This window comes from Papio anubis, unplaced genomic scaffold (genome assembly GCF_008728515.1).
Source record: "Papio anubis isolate 15944 unplaced genomic scaffold, Panubis1.0 scaffold1954, whole genome shotgun sequence".
NCBI lineage: Eukaryota > Metazoa > Chordata > Mammalia > Primates > Cercopithecidae > Papio > Papio anubis.
In genome coordinates this window covers 32-9,144 of record NW_022161971.1, presented here as the reverse complement: position 1 = coordinate 9,144, position 9,113 = coordinate 32, and the positions used below count along the sequence as shown (strand labels likewise).

General features: G+C 48.8%; 1 long non-coding RNA gene across 1 annotated transcript; it reads left to right on the top strand.

The window, feature by feature from the left end:
* Nucleotides 1-240: 240 nt before the first annotated feature.
* LOC103881119 lies at nucleotides 241-5,366 on the top strand. Its single transcript, XR_004181353.1, has 2 exons — nucleotides 241-945; nucleotides 5,241-5,366. It is a non-coding gene; the product is annotated as an uncharacterized LOC103881119 (long non-coding RNA).
* The last annotated feature ends 3,747 nt before the right edge of the window (nucleotides 5,367-9,113 follow it).

Genomic DNA, 9,113 nt, shown 5'->3' with positions numbered 1-9,113 from the left:
TGATGTTCCCCTTCCCGAGTCCAAGTGATCTCATTGTTCAGTTCCCATCTATGAGTGAGAACATACGGTGTTTGGTTTTCTGTTCTTGTGATAGTTTGCTGAGAATGATGGTTTCCAGCTGCATCCATGTCCCTACAAAGGACACAAACTCATCCTTTTTTATGGCTGCATAGTATTCCATGGTGTCTATGTGCCACATTTTCTTAATCCAGTCTGTCACTGATGGACATTTGGATTTTTAAAAACCCAAGGGGTCTTACAACTTTTTAGTTTCCAACTTATTTACCCTAAAGTGAAAGTTTGGCAGGAGAAGATTGACAGCAGCAGAAGAGTAGATCCTGGGCGAGTGTAGGCTCTGGGAGCAGCGGGGTGAGTGCTGGAAGGAGCTGGCTGGAGGCAGAGCAGGGAGGTGCTCAGGCAGGTCAGGATGGCCTCAGGGAACGCGGCTCAGTGAGAGAGAAAGGGTTCACATTTCCTGGAGAGCCCTTGTCTCTGCCCACAAAAAACCCAGACTCCTTCCAACTGGGATGGTGCATCTCATGTAAAAGTTGCTACTCCCAGAAAGAAAGCCAGTGGATATAGAATTTTTTTTTTGTATGCAGAAATTACTTTAAATTTGTTTCCAACCTTATCCTTTTCTTTCCCCATCTTAGCGTCTAGTAACTTTCTACAGATAACACACATATCTTAGGAGAGCGCTGTATTTCAGTTGCTGTTGGCTCTGATGTGACTTTGTGGTGTCTGAGGTTCTGCCCAGAGCGTGGCGCTCTCTGCTGAGCGTTGCTTGTTGAAGGCCCATATGGAAACTTTGCCTGTAAGCTCGTCGACCCCAACAGTCTTGGTTCAGAAACCTTTGGATTTGCTGAGACTTCACACAGCCTTCTAAACTTCTTGCGTGACCTTTTCATTTTAGTGTTCCCTATTAATTCAGATGTTTTCCAGAAGGTAAGTAAGCTGCTGAATGCAGGGTGGGGGGTGCCCTCCATTGGCCCTGGAGAGAAGCATCGCTGTTTCTCCGGGTGGAGCTTCCCGCCCGCCATGGTGTGCTCCAAGATGGAGCAGGTTCTTTGGCAGAAGTAACCGTCAAAGGCCCTTGTCTCAGCGGCAGGGTGGCTGTGGGTGTGCAGCCTCACGGCCATACTGACCCCTCCCCGTCAATGGCACCAAGGAGAGGAGCAGAGGGAGGTTAGGGAAATGTGCTTCTGAGACTGTGTCGTCCGTTTGTAACTAGACATGCAGAGAAAGTGTTGGAGATAAGCAGGAGACAGTGTCTATCCCTCATGAGCTCAGGCGTGCCGTCTGAATCGGCCCCCTTCCCAGGCTGGCTGTGCCAGCTAAGCGCCCAGGCCTGACTTCCCGCCAGGACAGAGGCCCCGTGTATGTTGGAGGGGGGAAGGTTGGGGGGGCATCTTGCTTTATTGCCGTATCCAATGCCACTGCGGGGTCACCACTCAGGAAACGCCACGCAGGGTCAGTGATTGAGTTAAGAAACCTGGAAAACTCAGCAGTGCAGACATTGGACATGACCCGTCCAGCCCTGGGGCTCTTTCTCTGAATTTCCTTCCATGGCATCCTCATCCCAGAGGCTCCTGTCCCCGCACGGCTGTTGGCAGCTTCACAGCTTCCTCTGCTTCCCCTCCCAGGCCCTGGTGTGGCTGCAGCAGCTGGTGACTGTGAAGACCCCACAGCCAGTAGATCGTTGGTGCCAACGGCTTGGGCCTGGGTTACCTGAGCCAAGGACTCCAGTGCACGGCTGAACTCAACCTGAATGGCTGGATTGGAAGGCCTTGGGTTGTAGAGAGGCAACCAGAAGATTGCGGATTGAAGGACAATCTGCAAAGGAGAAGGGGAAATAGGTGTGCTGGATGGGCAACTGGAGAAGTCTGTGCAGAGCCTGGGACCCGGTACAGATGCAGAGCTGGCATGGGGAATCCGGTGACACGGCCACCGTGGAAGTGGGCAAAGTCAAAGGCTTCAGACTGACATGGAGGGGCTGGTCTAAAACGATCCTCCTTTTCCTTTAATCCTAGCAACTGTTGGCTTACAGGGTGGGGGAATGAGATCTGTGGTGGTGGTGAGGAGAGACAGGGATTTTAATTAAACCCCTCTTTCTGGGAGAGGGGAGTAGCCGTCTCTGTAGGACGGTGAGCATTGTCATCTCAGGCAGCTCAGGCTGCTGTAACGAAACACCATTGACTGAGTGGCTTATGAACAACAGAAATTTGTTTCTCATAGTTCTAGAGGCTGGAAGGTGGGATCAGGGTGCCGCACGGGTAGGATTTGGTGTGGGTCTCTTCCTGGTTCGCACACACCTTCTCTCTGGCCCTGACACAGTGGGAGGGTGACAGATTTGCTGGGCTCCTTTCTGAGGCACAAACTGCATTCACGGGGCTCCAGCCTCGGGAACTCCTCACCTCCCAAAGACCTCCTGACAGCATTGCATTGAGGGTGAGGATTTCAACCTGTGTTTTGGGGGACAGGCAGGCGGTTCATAACCGACAGCCTCTTTGTGTATTTCTGACTCAACATTGAGTCTGCATTGGGCTGTCCAGGGGACAGAGCCTGTGTGGACACTGAGCGAGGTCAGAGCTGCAAGCATGTACACATCGGGGATAGGGGAGCTGCCAGGGCTGCGAGAACGGTGTTTCAGCATCAATCGGAGCTACTTTCCTGGCAAACATACTCATAAGCTATCCTGGCAACATTAGCTTTTCGTGAAGAGTCGATCAGGCAGTGGGGGCAGCAGGCGGTGTTGCCAGAAATTTGGAACTGATGGTCAGCAGAGAAGGGGCAGAGGCCACGACCTTGGGGTGGTCAGCAGTGCCAGGTGTCTGCCCTCCGGGCCTCACGCCTGTGACTGCAGAGACTGAGCCGACCGGTTCTTGCCGGCCAGTGTGGCTCTCATGCAGGTGATTATCGGGGTGTGCTTTCTATGTAATGTTCCCTCAACCCCATGCCTAGCAGAAATCATGCTTAGATCTCCTTGATATGAAGCATTGAGTTTCCTATGGAGGGTGTAGGAAAAGAGTACGATTTGGCTCGATCAAAATACTTTGCAGTGAAGCCGCACAGAGAAAGATTCTAGGCTTCCATTTGGCGTTTTAGACAATGCCTGAGTGTTACAGGACCCTCTTGTTAAAAGCACCAGATGAGAAAGGCTACTTACTGGTTAATAAGGAGGCACACATTAGCACACAGAGGTGGCTTGAGATGAAATTCAGTGCTTGTGGTGTGTTTGTAAGCCGTCCAAGGGACCATCTCTCTGCTGGCGTGTTCAGACCTGGTTCATTTCTGGTGGCTAGTGGTGGTCAGGCTCTGTCTCAGAGGAGTTATTCCTGTCTTCAGCACTGGCAGGGAGACTTTTCCTGAACACCTGCTCTCTTTGGCATTGTGGGTGTGAAGGGGTCAAATGACCCTGTCTTCTTGGAGCTTTCAGACACCATGGGAACAATTGTTGACGCGATTGATGGGTTTGGATGGACTTTCTGGGAAGACATTACCTTGATTCAGATGCGTTATCATCATCTGGTTTCATCGGTGGCATCATCATCCTGCTCATCATCTATACATCATATCATCATCACATGTCATCATATACCTCCATAGCCATCATCATAATATCCTGTCACATCATCCTATACATCATCCTGCTCACATCATATCATCTATCATCATCATCCCCATCCTCATCCCTCCTCTCGTCATCGCTCATAGATCATCATCGCCGTCATCATCATAAATCATCATCGTCATCCGTATCATTCATAGAATCATCATTTTCGCCAAATCATCATCATCATCATCATCGACCATCATGCGATCATCATCCGTCATCCTGTCCTCATCATCATCATAAACTCATCATCCTCGTCATTGTGTCATCCTCATCATTCATCATCATAGCATCATCTCCATATCCCTCCCCTCCGTCCCTCCATGCTCCTCCCTCCCTCCCCTCCATACTCCTCCATGCTCCGCTCCCTCCATGTCCCTCCATGGTCCTCCACTCCTCCATTCCTCCCTCCCTCCCTCCACGTTCCACTCCCTCCATGCTCCCTACTCCCTCTTTATTCCTCTTTCTCCTCCACCCATTCTCCTTTCCTGCTCCTCCTCCTACTCCTCCTCACTCCTCCTCCCCCCTCCCCCTCCCCCCTCCATACCGTGGTTGTAAAAATTAAATTGTATTTAGCTTGTATAAAAGAAGTCTTAAAAAAAAAAAAAAAAAAAAAGCTTTTTTGTTTTGTGCTACTACTGAAGTTGGTTAGCTGTGGAAATGAAGTTATTGCAGGCACCTAGAACTTGATCTCCTTCACTTCCACGATGGGAAGAAATTCTCCAACAAGTGCAGGAATCTGACTTTCTGATATTGAGGCTCCTAGGCATCAAGCCCCATGGAAGTGGTGGTGATTACATGAGCGTTGGCATTGATGTGGGCATTCTCCAAGCCGGACGCAGGGAGCAGGGAAGGGCAGAAAGAGCAGACCCCTCAGGAGCCATGAGAAAATAAAGTGTTGGCAGCAGTGGTGAGGGTTGATGTCAGGGGCCAGGAAGACGTGGTGGAGGGAGCATGTGCCTCAAGGCAGCCCTGGAATCCGCAGTCCCTGCAGTGAGGTCTGGTCTGCAGGGGACGTGGATGGCCACGCGGTGAGGCCCACAGACAGCCTGGACTCGGCTGTCTCAGAACTCTGGTGGATGTTGCAAACGGCCCCACAGGGTTGCAGTACACATTCCTTGAACAGAAAGAAGACACTTGGAACTGTTCCCGGTACGAAGCCAGCGCCCTGTGAACAGTGGCCGCTGCTGTCGTGACTGAGTGCCGTCCAACTGGGGATATTTGCTCTGTTCAGTTCACTTAATTGGGCCAGGAATGGGGTTGCCCTGCCTTCAACAAGCTTGACGCATTGAACGAGGGCTCAGTCGATAATGTACTCTGTAAATTCGCTCTCCCGGCTAGAGTGAGCAAAGCCCAGGGAGTGGGTGGTTCTTCATTGTTAGCCAGGTGTTTGTGGCAGGGCCACCTGTGGGGCTGCCAGAGCGAATGTGACCAGGAAGCCTCTGTCCCCCCGAGGTGGCCAGCGTTCCTGTTACACATGCTATAGGCAGAAGGTGGGCACTGCTGGGGGACTTGCTCATGTTCCTGTTTTCTGATTGGAAATTCAAGGTTTCTGAGTATTCTATGTTGAATTTGTACATTGCAGAAATTGTACACATTTCAACGCTTGTTTTTTTCTGCTTTTCAGATCTATACAACCTGGCATTTGGTCGTGGCTTCCAGGACAGGCTAGATGCAGAGTGAAGTCCTCTCCTCACTGTCAATGTTTGTAGATGCCTTTTTGTATAAACTTTGTATTTCTTGAGAGTTTCAATTACGTTTTTACTTAACTAGACTTTTAAAATTGCCATGCATATAATTCTACCAGTTACAATCATGAGCTAATACGGGTTTTTGGTTTTACTTTGATGAATGTTTAACATTTGCATGCTGGATGTGGGGGTGGAGGTCATTTATCTGCTTTTCATTGCCTTCTTGGTTATACTTAGTGACTTTCAGGTAAGGTGTGGAAGGCGTGGTACAGGGTGAATTGCAGGCCGCACTGTGGCACCGTGGAGGACAGGCGCGGGCTGCAGTGGTTTGCACAGTGGATGAGAGACAAGAGGAGACTTCCATCCTCAAGGGAAACACACAACAATTTAAAAAACTGATCATCTAGCTTACATGAGGTCCAACAAATACAGTTTGCAAAGTTGAACTTTCAAGTTAATTTAGTAATTTTTCACCTAAGTCATTAATTTAGTAGCTTATGTTTAAATATATTTCTTTTGTCTAAAGCAAGTCATAAATTCTAAAATGAATGACTAAACATGTAATAATTTAGGCATACAGCACCTGAAGGGAAAACTGCCAGTATGCTAAAATATCGGATACAGATGCTTTTAAAAAATAGCATTCTTACAATGCATGTGCTTTTAGCATGTAACTTGGTGAGTAGTTTTGAGCTATATTTGTGGGAATGTGTATCTTGAATACTTCAGGGCACCAGTGTAGATGTGTGCATGAGATGTGTAAATACTGAATGATATTCTCCCTTCCCTTAAATGAAAAACATTAGCTACCTTTTTATTTTTATTTTTATTTTTATTTTTTTTGAAGTGGACTCTTGCTCTCATTGCCCAGGCTGGAGTGCAGTGGCACAGTCTCGGCCCACTGCAACTTCTGCTTCCCGGGTTGAAGTGATTCTCCTGTCTCAGACTCCTGAGAAGCTGGGATTACAGGCATGCACCACCACGCCCGGCTAATTTGGTATTTTTAGTAGAGACGAGGTTTCTCCATGTTGGTCAGGCTGGTCTCAAACTCCTGACCTCAGGTGATCTGCCCACCCCAACCTCCCAAAGTGCTGGGATTACAGGCGTGAGCCACCGTGCTTGGCCAGCTCCCTTCTGTAATGATTTATACAGTTGTTTTTGCTTTTTGTTTTTTGAGACGGGATCTCACTCTGTTGCCCAAGCTGGAGTGCAGTGACGCAAATCTTGGCTGACTGCAGCCTTCACCTCCTGGGCTCAGGTGATCCTCCCATCTCAGCCTCCTGAGTAGCTGGGAATAGACACATGTCACCCAACCCAGCTAATTTTTTTTTTTTTTTTTTTTTTAAGTAGAGGCAGGGTTTTGCCATGTTTTCCAGGCTGGTCTCGAGCTCCTGAGCTCAAGCAATCTGCCTGCGTCGGCCTCCCAAACTGCTGGAATTACAGGCGTGAGCCCCACATCTGGCCCATTTTTTTTTCCTTCCAGGATTAGAAGTCGACTTACAGAAAATCCTTCAACCTTGCAAACTTAATTTTCCATAATATGCCTCTACGATAAAAACAAGACTGAAACAGAGACGTATGTGGGGACTGCAGTTAAAAATTTTCAACACAACATAGCTTAGGAGAGTTGACATTTACAAAGAGCAGGAGGCCCATTCAGTGCCTTCTAGGCATTGGGAATGGTGGTCTGTGGGCGACCCTAACGTGTGCGGCTTCCTGAGACCTGATCGTGATGCTCAGGCTTTTACCGAGGGCCTCCCCGGAGTTCCAAAGGCTCCTCTTCTGCAGTCAGCCAGCCAGGCAGCAGCTGCTGGAGAAGGAACAAACAGTAAAAGACAGATGTACATGGTGTTATTGTGACAGAGAAGTTAAAACCAGGCTCACTCTGTTCTTACAGTTTTAAAAAACTAATAATGAAGTCCTTGAATATGTATTGCATTTCAGGATTTTAAAGCAGTTGTGGGTGTGTCTGTCTCTAGCTCCCGTTCGGGTGCTCCCTGTGAAAAGAGAGCTCAGATGCCACCTTTCCTTGTTGAGGTGACAGGGCCTGAAGAGGTGTGAACCCCGTGGTGGGGGGAGGGGGCGGTGACTGACCTGGTGGGGGGAGGCTGGGTCAGCGGTGGAGATCCACCCCCACTCCACGTTCCTGTAGGGAATCCACAGTTCTAAGTCTTTATGATATGGGTAAAATGAACCTGGAAGAGGTGTTATTTTTCAAGAAGTAAGTGTCATGCTCTTTCCTCATACTTCTCCGTGTTTAAGCAGCATTGAAGGATAAGGCACTACTAGCATGTTGGCTTGGAAACAGTCTTGTTGGTTATTTTACCTTGAATCTGATATTAAGGTTGCCTGGTAACAGAAGTTTTCCTTTAACAACTTGGAACTCTGTTGAATCTGTTGCCGCATTGGCTGAGCAGTCTGAAGTCAGTGCCCTGGCAGCTGAAGAGGCCGCTTCCTCTTGGAGGAAGCCGTTGGATTGGCAGGAGGCACCGCCCTTGATGAAGGGAATGAGCCAGTTTGCAGGGACCCCACGTGGCACTTGCAGCTCTCGCCTGCCCCCTGCTGGTTGGCCAAGCGGCCTCGCCACAGTGTGCTCAGTGTGAATGTTCACGGGGCAGGCCAGGGCTTTTGCTCCAGAAACACTGACTTCAGAGAGGGCCGGCCGTGTGTGTTGAGCATGGCAAGAAAGACTTAAGTGTGTCTTAAACCTCTTGAACAAAGCAAGTTGATTTTTTGAATGCATCTCCAAGGCTAATGACTTTGCTATGGTCAATATTCAGGAGAAAATAGGGTTTGATGAAATAGACAGGAGTGGCAAGTGATGTGCTTGTGCCCCGTATGACTACGCGATGTCCTGGCCGTTCCACACCACGGCCTCTGAGCAGCCAGCTTGCAGATACTGGGTCAATTTAGATGGGACTCCTGGAGCTGTCGGCCGTCTGGGAGAAGCACGAGGAGTTCTGTGTGCCCATGGTCACGGTTCCTGCTACTGTGTCCAGCAATGTGCCGGGTTCTGATTTCAGCATTGGGGCAGACACAGCCCCGAACACTATCACTGAGGTAAGTCCCTGTGCACCCCGCCAGGCGGACACTCGCTGATGCTAACCCGAGGGCCCTGGCCCTTTTTATCTACCAGTGCGCTAGAAACAGCCTTTTGCAAATACCCTGAATGAGAGCTTCTCGTTCTTTTTTCCCCCCTAGAAAAGTAGGTTTTTAGACTCTGAACATTTTTGATCTCACTCCTAAAAAAGTTTGACCGCCTCTTCTGTGTGGCCACTGGCAGGGATGTAGCATGGCCAAGATCCCGGGAGTGCCCGTGAGTATGTGCAGCGCTGAGGATAGCTGGGCCGCAGTCTCCTGTGATTGCACCAGCATTAAAATCCGCTATTTTTTTTTTTCTTTTAAATGCTGAGCCTAAATTTTCTTTGAACCTCCAATACCCATTATGACGAACCCCTGCCTTGATGCTGAGGGTAGAAATTGAACTGAATATTTTATAATTGTAGTCATTGTCCTGAACGCACCATTGCATTTGTTATCTCTTTGGTCTTGGCTATTGACCTCATTTTCCCCTTTGTAAACTGAGGATGTTAAATTACGTTTAAGGCAATATTGGGGCTAGTTTAGTTTTTTTGCCAAGAGACAATAATAAAACATAGAAGTATATTCTTCTGTTTTTTTGTTTAGTTTTGTTTTGTTTTTTTGTGAGACAAGGTCTTACTCTGTCACCCAGGCTTGAGTGCAGTGGTGTGATTTTGGCTTACTGCAGCCTCGACCTCCTGGGCTCAGGTGATCCTCCCACCTCAGCC